Here is a 14,252-nt window from a genome sequence, read left to right as displayed (position 1 = left end):
ACAGAGCTGTTCTGTGCAAACCTGGGCAGGTGGTCACCCTGTCAAGGCCAAAGTCCCCTTTGATCACCTGCCACCCCAGTTATGGCCGCTCCCAATTGGAGGTGACCATTGTTATCAGTTTGATGCATATTTTACAGATCTTTCAAGCACAATGTGGAGCCATTGAAAGCACTTTGTCTGGGTGTTTCTCTTTTTATATAAGTGATATCACACTAAATGTAATAACACAAAAGGCACTTTTCCCCCCTCTCAACAATGTCTTAGAGATTTAGCCATGTCAAGGCCATGTGGGTCTACTTCACTCCTTTAACTGCTGTAGCATTCCACATGCAAACAGACCACATCTTACTTTCCCCTTCTCTTGTGTATGGACATTCAGGTTGTTTCTAATTCTTTGGAATTGCTAACCACACTAACAGTCATCATCTTGAGGATAATGTCCTGATAGAAGTCAGTCTAACGTTAAAATATCATGATGAGGGGATGGCAGTTTTGAGGAATAACTGAGTGTATGAGCCAGATCCCTCACCAGGCCTGAGGATTCTCTGCTGTCCCCTCCCCGCCAGGTCCAGGTGGGAGTCAGAGTGGGGCTCTGTCAGCTTCACCATCAGGACACTCACAGTGCCCTTGGCCTCTTGAGATCTTCTTACAGCCTGGGTCCTGCTGAAGCTTCTCTCCCCAGGCCCGACTCCTCCAGTCTCACTGCTCTTCCCCTTCTCCTCTTGCCTCTGCTGCTCACAAGGCTTTTTCACTCACCTGAGGTGACAGTTGGCTGTGATGGAAAGAGCCTGTTCTTTTTTAAATATATTTTATTGATTTTTTACCGATAGGAAGGGAGAGGGATAGAGAGTTAGAAACATCGATGAGAGAGAAACATCCATCAGCTGCCTCCTGCACACCCCTTCCTGGGGGTGTGCCCACAATCAAGGTACATGCCCTTGACCAGAATCAAACCTGAGATCTTTCAATCCGCAGGCTGACGCTCTAGCCACTGAGCCAAACCAGTTAGGGCAAGAGCCTGTTCTTTATGGTAGAGCCAGGCAGACTGATGAATTCCCAGTTCTACTACTGGCTGGCTGTGTGACCTTGAGTGGATTGCTTCCATTCTCTGAGTCTCCAGTTCTCCATCTGCAGAGTGGGGGAAATATCATCTGCCTCCTGTGCTGTGATCTCTTGTGTGGGATAACTGAACAGGTAACGCAATGCCCGTCACCTCAAAGTGGGTGCTCACTCAGTAAGCGCTCATTTCAGCCCCCCTTTCCTTAGCTCACTTTGTATGGATCAGTTCACTGCAAAATTTAAAAGCTCTTGGGGGCTCCCGAGGACAGACATTGTGTACTCTCCCCTTCGGCATTATCCCCACCCGTCTCGAGTCCTTGCACAGGTTTGGGGTACACTTTGAGCTCCAAGAGGGAGGGATGCAAGGAAGCTCTCCTTTTCCAGGGTCCTGGGAGGCTGCCCAGAGAAAGACAGGAAGACAAGGTCCTGCCCTTGAACAGATTGCTCAGTCTGATAGGAGCAATAATTCCTAACCCCGGGCATCTGCTGTGCCGTAGAAGAGACCTGGTCTTGCCTCCAGGGGTTCTCCTAGTCTGATGGAAGGGACCTGGTCAGTATCCGCTGAAGCACCTGAGGGAGACATTTTGTCAATTTCCAGGGACGTTTCCAGACTGATGGAGGAGACGGACATGTGGGGAGCCTTCCTGAGTTTCACTGATGGCTTCCTCTTTGCACAAAACTCTCCTACGGCACCTCTTCCTTCTGGTGCTGCTCTCTCCACCGGGGGTGAGTTTCCAGAGAGCAGAATTGGCGTCCCCCTTTGGGATTTCCAATCCTAGCTTGCTCCTGGGCATTTTAAGGCATGCATGCCATTGGCCACATTCTCAGGGGCTCCCAAATGTCAGGGTTCTCAAGCTACTCAAGGGCGCAGACAAAGCAATGTGTAGGAGGAGAGTGGGTCATCAGAGGAGGGCCCGGGCCTGCGCTCACCCACCTTACCCACTCCCTTGGGGAAGGGAAGTTGCTGTAGCTCCTCTGTGGCATTTTAAAGGCCCCCCCCCCCCCCATCTCTTCCCCCATGGGAGCTATGTGCTGAGGTGGGCAGTGCTGTCTGTGTAGGAGAGAAGACATTTCAGACCGGGAGCTGACGGGCAAGTCAAAACTGCTGGTTCAATGGCTTGAAAGTAGTGGCCGTTTATAAGTTAATGAAAGAGAAAATAGGCACATTATACTTACAGATTTGTCCTTAATGAGGGGACAAGGCATTGTTTACTAATGTTCAGCTCTAATTATCCAAGCGCAAGGCTAGCTTTTTTTTTTTTTTTGCAGCAGAGCCCAAGCCCCCGTTCTCTCATCTTCCCTCTGTCCCTTTAACCCCCTTCCGTGCCCAGCTGAGCGCCCATGTATCTCTCAACGTGTCAGGTTGCCGTGTTGGCTGAGAGACCAATGCCTGACGGAGTCTGCAAGGATTTCTGATCCTGAGACAGGCCCAGCAGCTGCCTGTGTCCTCTGCTCACCTCCGCCGGGTGACCAGATGGAGGACAGCACTGCCAGGCCCTGGGGCAGCCAGCCTGGGAGGGCACGGAGTTCAGGGACAGCTGCTTTTCCGGGGCGGGGCCTGCAAGGTAGCAGGAAGGACCAACCAAGGAGACAGATGGAGAGGAGGCTACAAGCTAGGGACGCCCCAGGAGACAAGGGCTCTGGAGCACAAGCCACCAATCCTATCCTTCATATTTTTCTCTGAAACCATCAAGAAGGAAGGGGGCTTTGTTGGGGAAGAAGGGCAGTGGGATACACCCCGAATGGGCGCCTCACTGAAGCCGTTGCTGATGCAAACCATCCATTCTCACTTCATCACGAGAACACATGAGGTCAGCCTGAGATAAACACCTCCTCACTGCCCCATGAGCTTCCCTTTCATCTCCAGGGCCCAGCCCGTAGCCCAGGCTGCCAGGTGCTGCTGGTACTCAGAGGGAAATCAGCTAGCCACAGAGGCGCGAGGGGAACATGCATGGCTATTGCCAGGTGAGGTCACAGAGCCTGCTTGGCTTGGGCAACCAGTGAGAAAAGGAGAAGGTGCAGGAGTTACACCCTGGAGGGGGGAGGGATGGCTCTGTCAGCCTCAGACTGGTATCATCCAAGGGCACATTTGAGCTGTCTGTAGGAGCCCAGGCCGGGAGGGAATCTGGCCTTCCCTTGACCTTTCTGGATGAGTTTCAGGCAGCAGTTCTAACTCGCTAATGGCTAACGTCCTGAGTGCCTTTGCCACTCCACCCTGGGAGGGCCAGAAAAGTGTGCCTGGGGCTACTTACCAATGGTGGCAAAAACACCACCTCCATGACCACCAGACAAGAGGACATGGAGTGACCGGCTGCATAGTTTTGAGGTTTTGATAGAAAGAGGGACTCCATGATTGAATAAAATAGGCAGTTGAAAACTTTATACCAATAAATTTGAAAATTGAGATAAAATGGACAAGGCCCTAGAAAAAACACAAATTACCAAACTGCCAAGGAATAGAAAGCGTAGCCTAGCTGGTGTAGCTCAGTGGTTGAGGGTCGACCCGGGAACCAGGAGGTCACGGTTCAATTCCTGAGCTGGGCACATGCCTGGGGTGGCGAGCTCAATCCCTAGTAGGGGCGTGCAGGAGGCATCCGATCATGATTCTCTCTCATTATTAATGTTTCCATCTCTACCTCCCCTTTCACACTCTCTAAAATCAATAAAGACATATTTTAAAGAAAGAATAAAAAGCCTCAATAAGACTCTGAATTCTCAATTAACGATCTCCTCACAGAAAAAATGCCAGGCTCCCGCTGTAGCCCTCCCGTTAGCAGTTATTAGGCATCTGCTACTATTAATAAAGCCGAGACTTCGATCCACATGTACCTCCTTAAATCTATTTCCAACGCATTAAAGCCCCGAGACAAGGAGAGTTACACTTTAATCCTCCGCCCGCCCTTCGCCCAGAGAGATACCCTGCAGCCTCGTTTTCACAAACACCTCCTGTTTATTTGCGGATTGGGATGGGTCACCTGCAGACCTTTTATGCAAATATTTATTAAGGGTCCATGTGCCAAGCAAGTCCTCTCTACTGACATTATTTAACCTATATAAGCTGCAAGAGAGTCCTTATTTTTATTTTTTTTAAAGAAGTGTTTTTTTTTCCCTTTTTCTTGTTTGTTTGTTTTTAATATATTTTATTGATTTTTGTACAGTGAAGAAGAGAGAGGGATAGAGAGCCAGAAACAACGATGAGAGAGAAACATCAATCAGCCGCCTCCTGCACACTCCCTACTGGGGACATGCCTGCAACCAAACCTGGGACCAGAATGAAACCTGGGACCCTTCAGTCCGCAGGCCGATGCTCTATCCACTGAGCCAAACCGGTTTTGGCAAGAGAGTCCTTATTACCCCCACCTGAGACTCAGAGAAGTGGACTGACTTGTCCGAGTCAGCGTTTAGTGAGAGGAGAGGAGGGGAAGACAGAGCCGGGACCATTGGACGCCAAAGCCTGTTTCTTTCCTTTTGCCCCACACGGCTGCCCAGAACCAGCCGGCAGCTTCCCAGGGAAAGGGAGCTCTGGAGGGAATGCTCTGTCCCCTCTGGCCGCCATCTCTGGCCTTCAGCATCGAGGTCCCTCCCACCCTGATTACAATGCTCGGGAGTTTTTTCAGCTGGTCACTGACCCTCTTACCCAGGAGCCCCCAGAGCTGAGCCTAGCAGGGAGAGGCCTGGCTGGCTATTCTGGTTCTCTCCGGCCAGGTTAAAAATGACCCCAGACTTTGTGGTGCAAAACAACCCTCTAGGATGCTTTCAGACCCTGTGGGTCCGGGATTCAGATCAGGTCCAGCTGGGATGCCTGGTCTCTGCTCTACGCTGTCTGGGCCTCAGCTGAAAGCTTTGAAGGCTCCAGGTGACTCAACCTCTGGGGGCTGGAGTCATCTGGAGGCAGGTGCTGGTGGCCGGGGGCTGGTGCTGGCTGTTGGCTGGGACCATAGCTGGGACCTTTGGCCGCAATAGCGGTATGTGGCCTCTCCGTACAGCTTTGGCTTCCTCACAAGATGGTGGCTAAGTTCCTGTGCACAGAGAGCCCGGGGAAAGCCAGAGGGCTTTTATGACAGAGCTCTCTGGGTTGTGTAGCATCGGATCTGTAACATTTCACTTGTTGAGATTACCCACCAGGTTCTCCCTAATTCCAAGGGAGGAAAAATAGACTCCACTTTTCGATGGGGCATGTCAAGGTTCTAGAGGAGCAGGTGGGACTGGAAATACTGCTGTGCTTGTTTTTTGGAAAACTCAGTGTGGCTCCTGGGCCCAGCTCAGAGGAAGCTCTTCCTCCACACAGGAGGACCTCCGAGGCGCCCAGGGGTGACCTACAATGTCACTCATTTGGTGGACACATAGAGATCAGAATGCCTACCTCATGCCAGGAGCATGGCCTCAGCCCCACCCCCACTCAGGTCCTCCCCCGAAACCCTGAGAGATTTGCTCACGATGAGGGAACTTTGGGCTTAATTCTTTCCAGCCTTCTGGGAAACATTGTTCTGGGTCATTGTGGCTACAGCCCAGAGAATAATTTCTCCCATCGGGGCCTGCTGTTGAATTGAAGCTTTATATTCCCATTTCTGAAAGGGCAGGCATCCTGAGCAGTTTCTATTTACTGGGGGAGGGGGGGGGGATTTTTTTTTTTTTAACTTATATATAGCTCTTATTTTTGTTGCAACCATGGGAATAAACAGGATTCCTCAGTAGGCAAGATGTTCTTGCCCTTTGGTGATTCTCAGAAGTGGGAGAATCTGTTTGTGAATTAGGTCACTGTGGTACAGAGGACGGAGCTGGGAGAGCTCCTCTCACCTTGTTCTTTACCACACGAGCACGCCTACTTCATACTTGTGGGCTAAAGTATCACTGGTTCCCAGATACCACCCTGGGAAATGTAATGAGCTGGTCATGACAAGTTGGTAGTATAACAATCACAATAATAACCTGTAAGTATCATATTCTAGGCATTGGGCTATGTTATGTCCTATTTCACCCTCTTAACAGTGCTGTGAGGAAGGCCCTAAAATTGTTTTCGCAGATGAGAAGACTACTTACTAAAGCTCAGAGAGGTTAAGTAATTTTCCCAAGGGCACACAGCCAGGTAGTGGTGGGACTGGAGTTTGAATCCAGGCCATGGACTGCAGAGACAGTGCCATGCAGATAGTAGGCCTGGCAGCTTAAAGGGAGGGGCAGGAATCAAAGTCTATTAGGTTCTGGGTGTCGGGTGCCTTTCATTGGATACCAAACACTCCTGCTGCTGCCTCAGTCTCCTCATCTGGAAATGGGTGATGTAAAGCCCAGCATAGTACTCCAAACCCAGTGGGCATGCGATTCATGTTTGGGGAGTCCCCTTTCTTTTCTCCTTCCTCCGTAATTTGCCGTGAGCTGCCCCGTGGAGGGGGCCTTCCTGCCCGGCAGTAGCGGGGCGGCCAGCATGAGTTTCTTACCCGGGGCTGCCTACAGTCCCCGGTTCCCTAAGCTCCTTCTGGATTCCAGGATTCCAATCCCTCTCCACGGCGATTTTCATTGGGAGAACTTTAAATGATTTTATAAAAACTGCAAATGTACAAGGTAATTGAGTCTTCTGTTTTATTACCCCGAGCTGCCTGGACCTGGCCTGGCCTCCTCCTCACTCACGGAGCCACCGGAATAAAGTTGGAAGTGTTTGCGCCGGTAATATATAGGACTTAATTAACCTGGCCTTTTATAGCATTTCCAATGGAGGGCTGGAACAAACTTCGAGGCAGTTTGAGAGAGGAGAAGGGGGGCCCGGGGTGGGAGTGTGTGTGTATGTACAACCCTCGATGTGTTTTTCCTCCTGTTCTTTTCTCTAGTACTTTAATCAGCATTTAATGGCCCAGGTCAAAAATCCATCATTCAGACCCAAGCGCTGGGAGGAGGGCTGGAGGGGAAGCCTACAGCAGACCATCGATCGATCGGTCAGGGAGCCCAGCCCCACCAGCCACATTCCCAGACATTCCCAGCAGAGGCCAATCCTCTTCCTCTCAGGTAGGAGACACTAAAGGGACATTAGCAGCATATCACTAATACCAATTCCTACTCAAAGGCAAACCAATTTAAGAAGTCTTCAATGAGATCTTGTCCCTTTTCTGGTACCCAAGGCCAAGTTCATCTCCTATCCTGCCTTCCCTTCCCCATCTACTTCCCGACATTTCCACTCCCCCTTTCTAGCACGAAGCCATGCCTGAACTGAGCAGCCTTCTACGCCAGCCTAGGAAAAAGTGACTCATTGAAAAAGATCCACCTTCAGTGCAGGGGGACAGGTTTATAACGGCCAAGGTCCCTTCATGCCTTATAATCGTTATTTTAGGGAGACTTCCAAGCAAGGGCGGGCAGGGTAAGTGCCTCTCACCAGCTGCCTGCTCAAACCATCGCTCCCCATACCATCGCTCCACATACCATGGCTCATAAATCCCGCCCCAGCGCTACTGCCGAGTGGTTACATCATCCCTGAACCTCATGCAACAATTCGATTTGGAAGTAAAAAGGCAGGTGTTAATTGACTCACCCCCTCTGCCCCTTTGTGGTGCTCCTGACCCTCGATAGCTTTTAACCTCACAGTTAATAAAAGTTTGGGGCCCAGCCTCAGCACAGTTCCTCATTCATCCTTTCATAACGTCAGCAAATTCTTACTGAGTGACTGTAATGCACAACTCATTGGCCGGTCCCCTAGGGGAGAGGGTTGGTTAGCGGGCCAAAGATGAGCTAGAAGCATGTTATGTCTGAGGAAAGCTCCCGGAAGATGCTCATAAATTATGCAGATTTGGGTGGCAGGTGCTGTGAGTCCCCAGAGAAGATCTGGTGCAGCCTGGGTTTTAGGGGGGTCTCCAACTCTTGATTGACCGACCACTCTCTGTTTGCTCAGCACCCATCTCTCCTCCAAGAGCACCCAGATTCTCCTTTGGGGAGCCCACTCTGTTTCGTTAAGTCTGTGTGGTTTCAAATGGGGTTGAATGTCTGGGGTCCACAGGGATCAGCCTAGGACTAGAACTAGCCAATCAGAGCAGGTCAGCACCCCAGCCATGGTGATTAGTTCAGTGATGAGCATGGGACTGGAGATGGGTGAATGGAACCTGGTGCTGCCATTCTTACTGGGAACAAGCTCTTTTTTTCCGTTGGGGTTCGCCAGAAGTAGGCCTGGAGCTGCTAGCCACCATCTTGCTCGCGCTTAGGAGGTGCTTCCTGAGCCTTAGAGGGAAGCCATCCCTTTCTGAAGCCTGAGAATGACTTCCTGCAGGAGAGCCTTGGGCTTGGCTCCAGGCCACGCTGTCTCGGGCACCACACTCCGCACCTGCTGGTTTTCATGTGTGCGTGTCAGCCCAGGTCCAAGTGACCCTCTGTCTACTTCAGCTAGTCTGTGCCCAGGAAGAATTTGAAGGAAAGCAGAGCTGAGAGATGGAAAGAAAAAAAACTGGATCCAGCCCAGCCTAAGGTTGAAAACCCCTGAAACTTTCACCCAGCGAACAGTTCCTGCTTTTCTTCTGTATGAATCAGTTTCCTGAGAATTTTTGTTGCTAATCCAGGCCCCGAGTCCCAAGCTTTTTAGGAACAGGGACCAGTTGGAAGCCATCCTTTCCCTCCCTCAACTCAATGGTGGGCCAAGAAGTCAGGGGCCTCTTTCTGCTTTCCCACTTGGGATAGAGTCAGGGCAAGAAAGGGTCAGGCCCTGGCAAAAGGGGTGCCTGGAGCACATAATTTTAGGGCGCTCCTATGAAGGCCTGCACTTGTGTGACGCTGAGAGTGAACGTCTCCTTACATCTTGTACTCGCAGTTCCTCTCTTCTCATCCTAGACCTGGCCCTGTTCAGGTTGCTGAGTGTCACATCCATGTCTCTAGATCTAGCGTGAAGAATTCAGAGGTGATTGCTACTGTCTTTCCTCCTCCAGAGGTGGGCTCGGCTCGTTCTCTGGGCCTTGAAGGATAATGTTCCATAAAGGACTGTTCTGGGGCTTTACCAGGTGAAACCAGAGCAGAATTTAGTGCAACTCATTCCAGCCCAAGCATTCTTTAAAGGGGTAATCAACCGACAGCATCCATGTTTGAACAGAGGCTCTGGCACAGATAAATCAATGGAGAGTCTTCAAATTTAGGGTGGGCTCAGACTCATTTGGGACACCTGATCGATTTACAGTTATTACTTTATTTGTGTTCATCCAGGATTTGACTTACTTTAGAATGAGATGATAGTCTTCCTGAGCACAGGCTGGTTGAAGGTAGACTGAGAGTCAGGTACTCGGAGTTGGGGAGACTCCCACCGGGACAATAAACACAAGTGAAAACCAAGAGATATTCACTGTGGCTCAGGAGACTGTAGTGACCTAGAGCCAGAGGCTCCCCCTGGACCACAGCAACTGGTTGTGTGTCCTTGAATACAGCTCTTTGCTTCTCTGACCTCCCTTACCTCTATTTGGAGGGACAGGCTGTGTAGGATGAGCTTTAGCGACAGAAAGATCCGGTTACAATCCCAGCTCTTACTCACTTGGGCGAGACCCACTCGGAGATTTGTTTCCTCATTATTATTCCTCAGTGGGAACCATAATGGTGCTTTCCTCTCAGGGTCGTTTTAAGATTCAATGAGATAATGAAGTGTTTAGCACAGGCCCTGATATAATGTCGCAATTAATTATTATTGGTGTTAATGTTATTCTATTAAAAAAAGAGGGCATGTTAGAAGATCAAAAGCACTGCCAAGAGCTGAAGTGCCAATGCTAGATCTAGTCCCATCCCTTTGAGAACAATCATTGTTTTCAGGGCATTTAGAAGCATTGTGAATTGAGCACCTACTATGAACTCTCTGGGGGAAGAACCCAGTCCAGCCTTTTCAATTGCAAGGGCTCCTTAACACCTTCAGCTCATAGCAACATCTCTACCAGGATTCTTCTCGCACAGTGGTTTCCACTTCCCTTTTCTTTTTCTCAATGGATCTCTCCCTCCCTCCCCAACACACTGCCCAGAAATCTTACAAAGAACTCTGAACCCCTCAGATATACACTCTGGTGATCCTTAAACCATATACTACCTGGCATTGATCATTTCCTTTCAGATGTTTGTCCTTTCCCCCATTAGATTATCAGTACCTTGAAAGCAGAGACAAGTCTTGAACTTCCTGGTGTCCCTATAAGTCTGGGTATAGAACAGATCCTTAGTCATCAGTATCAGGACATTGGGTGACTGGATCCAGCCCTCTCTCAGGCTTAAAAACCTCTGAACTTTCACTTATGTGAGTTAGTGAACAGTTCATGCTTTCCTTCTGTATGAATCAGATTTCTTAGATTTTCTGTTGATAATCCAGGCCCTGAGTCCAAGCTTTCTAGGTACAGGGACCAGTTGGAAGCCACCCTTTCTCTTCCTCACCTCAGTGGTGAGCCAAGAAGACAGGGGCCTCTTTCTGCTTTTCCCTTTGGGTTAGAGTCAGGGCAAGGAAGGGTCAGGCTGGGTACTGTGCCTTGGTCTGGGAGAGGATGAGAGGGGGCACTGGGGAATGAAGAGGCCCGTACTCTTTTTGGAGAACTGGAATAATGGACAGTTCTTTCTGAGGCAGTAGCAGTCAGAAAGACCTGGGTCGCTCCGTTGCCCAAAGCCCATCTCAAGGCTGCAGCCACCCTGGGTAGCCAACAGGCCTCCCCACCAGCCTAGGGCTACAACTGAACAATGTTGGTTCCTTAATGAAAACAGCACCACTGCCAAGTCCTAACTCGGCTGGAGAAATAGCCCTGCGCCCCTCGATCCCATTAACATCTCACACCTTAATGCGGCCATATTTTTGGAAAGCCAATATGAGCAGAGTAGCTCATTGGTATGCAGCTCCGGGTGGGGTTGGGGCTTGAGGGAGGAGGAGCACTCTGCAAAGGGGGTGTAATTAAGGCTCAGAATGTTCGATTTATGCCCGGAAAGGAGGGAATTTGGGGGGAGGAGGACAAGCGAGATGGGCTTGTCCAGAGGTACTGAAGCCTGGCCGTCACTAAGAAGTCCCAACATGGCTCCCACCGTCACTACCCCAGCCCCCAACCAAGGAGGGCCACCCACTCACCCTTTGGGTCCCTAACTTCGCATTTCCCAAGCAGACCCTATCGGTAGCTCCTCTCAGATAAAATACATCATCATTTGCTCCATTAGAAAATAAATGTATGGCTATATTATGGGATTTGCATTCCATTACCTTGGTTTGCATGCCATAAAACATTTATTACACCCTTGGGCTAAAGTCTTAATAATGACTGGGTGCGAGGCACTAATGTGGTGCTGGGCTGCTCTGAGCCAGAGATTAATGCCTTTTGATGTCGCCCAGCTAATAGTCCTGCTCACCAATCTGTCCCATCAGAAGACATTAGAGTCAGGCCCTGTGTGGGGGTGGGAGGTCGCTGCTTAGCATCAGCTGGGAGTCAGGGCTGCCCCTTCCTGCCCAGCTACCTGCTCTCATTCAAAACGGCCAGAAGGAAGTCTTAGAGCCCTCCCTCTTCAACTGCCCCATTCCACATCCCCAGCCCGCCCATAATCCATCCTAGCCTTGGGCAAATCCCCTTCCTGGGCGCAATGAAGTTACATTGAGGGGTTTAAACAGCTGTTTTCCTGCCAGACCACAGCAGCAGCAGCAGTAACATCTGCCAGGGTGCATGAACACACACACACACACACACACACACACACACACACACACACACCTCTCTGCTGCCAGCCTGCCCCATTCAGTTTCCCATGGCAGCCCAGCAATCCGGCAGAGGAGTGTCTAAGGGTACAGAAGAGGTGGGAGCCCTGAGACCCAGGTGGGACCTAGGACCCAGTGCGAGGCGAATATGGAGGCACCTTTCTAAAGAAGAAGCTTGGTGGACAGGAGGACAGATGGGCAGAGTTCTCTGCAGTCCCTTCACGGACCCTACTGGCCTCATCCCCTCTCCATTCCCAACACCTGCTGAGATGACAATGGAGACAGAAGTGAAGGGGGAAGCTCTGTACAGGATAAGAGTAAGCACAGAATATAAGTTAGCATGACATAGGATAGGTTAACATACTGAGCAAAGGGCATCTTTCTTTGGATGATAATATAGGACATTATTCTACAATAATATAGCCTACTCTAATAACACAATGCACGGGAAGCCACATTGTTAGGCTGTTTCTGGATTAGGGGGGAGATGCAGGAGATGTTTAGTGAGACTGATGTTTTAAAAATGAGGCCAAAAAAGGACCTAAGTAGACACTTTTTGAAAGAGGACACACAGTAGGCCCTGAGACATATGAAAATGTGCTCAAAGTTATTAATCACAAGTACTGGAGAGGATGTGGGAAAAAAGGAACCCTCGTCCACTGCTGTTGGGAATGCAGACTGGTGCAGCCACTGTGGGAGACGGTATGGAGTTTCCTCAAAAAGTTAAAAATGGAACTCCCATTTGACCCAGTAATCCAACTCCTAAGACTATATCCCAAGAAATCAGAAACACCAATCAGAAAGGATATGTGCACCCCTATATTCATAGCAGCACAATTTACAATTGCTAAGATTTGGAAACAGCCTAAGTGCCCATCAGCAGATGAGTGGATTAGAAAACCATGGTACATGTACACAATGGAATACTATGTTGCTGTAAAAAAAAAAAAAAAAAAAAAAAAAAAAAGGAACTCTTACCATTTGCAATAGCATGCATGGACCTGGGGGGCATTATGCTAAGCAAAATAAGCCAGTCAGAGAAAGATAAATATCATATGATCTCACTCATTTGTAGAATATAATGAACAACGGGGTGGGGGGGGATGGTAAGATATATACACAGATAATAATTTAATTAAAAAAAAATAAAACACACACACACACACAAAAAGAATATAATGAACAACATAAACTGATGAAAACTGATGAACAAGAATAGAACCAGAGGGAAAAAATATCATATATAATAAAAGCCTAATATGCCAAGTGTCTGGTCAATCAGTTGGCCATTCAACCAATCAAAATGTAATATGCTAATGAATGCTAAGGATGCTCAACCACTTGTTATGATGTGCACTGACCACCAGGGGTCAGACTCTGACCAGTAGGTTAGCTTGCTGCTAGGGTCCGGCCTATCAGGACTGAGTGAGATGGGCTGGACATACCCTGAAGCCCTCTTATAGTCACTCCCAGACTGGCCAACCTCCTGTGTCCCTCCCTGGCCCTGATCATGCATTGGTAGGGTCCCTTGGCCTGGCTGGGACTCCTGGGGGGATGTTGGAGAGCCAGTTTCAGACTGATCCCACAGGAAAGGCAGAGGGCCCACACTGGTGCACGAATTCGTGCACTGGGCCTCTAATTTTAGAAGATAATAGAAGTAATCCTGTTATTTTCAGATTTTTAATATTTCCTACAACTTTTGTGATATTATACTATTTTTGGTAATATTATATTTAAAATCCTTTTTTTAAATATTGATGTTTATTGTATATAATATTATTACATTTAAAATAATTTTTCTTGAAATATTAATGTGTATTGTATGTAAATGGCTAATTATTTTGTATTTATAATCTGGTAATAAATTTTTTTATATATTGTAAAAAAAATAAGATAAAATAGTTTAAAAAAATAGATAAAAATGAGGCCAAGTAGTAATAGTGTGAATTTAATTTAACCAGAGATAAATTAGTGAAATTCCTTCTTGCTGGGACCTCCTGGCAAGGTGGGCCATCCGGCACCATGTGCTTCTATAGGAATGGCAGCAAGGCTGGTCACTCAAACCCAGGCCTTCGGACTCCCAGGCCAGTGCTCTCTCTCCAAAGCTCGTGACCACTCTTCTCCCTCTCTGGTGGGAAGTGGCAGCACCAACCACCTCCCAACAGAGTACATTAAGGACTTCTTTCATTTCTGCTCTCACCTGGGAAACCACCTTGCCATCCTTCCTGGCCCTAGGATAGCACCAGCCTTCACTCTTTGCCCCAAGACTGTGTGTCCCATCTCACAAAAGCAACCTGATGAGCCTCCACTGCTTCAAGCACCGTTGTGTGGGGCCTCTCTGAGCACAGTGGCAGAGAGAGACCAGGCTTTGTACTGGGCCAGAAGCAGGGAGGCCATGGGACTGGGCTGGTGCAGGAATGGGAAGGGAGAGATGAAGGATGAAGCAATACAAAGAAGACAAAAAGAGGCCAAGCTGGGAGGAGATGCTGGAGCCACCTTAGCCATGAGGAGAGGTTCTCGGCAGGCTGTGGGGCCAAGGGTG

Source organism: Pipistrellus hanaki (assembly GCF_964339955.1).
Source record: "Pipistrellus hanaki genome assembly, chromosome: 14".
Classification (NCBI taxonomy): Eukaryota; Metazoa; Chordata; class Mammalia; order Chiroptera; family Vespertilionidae; genus Pipistrellus; species Pipistrellus hanaki.
This window is presented reverse-complemented; position numbering follows the sequence as displayed.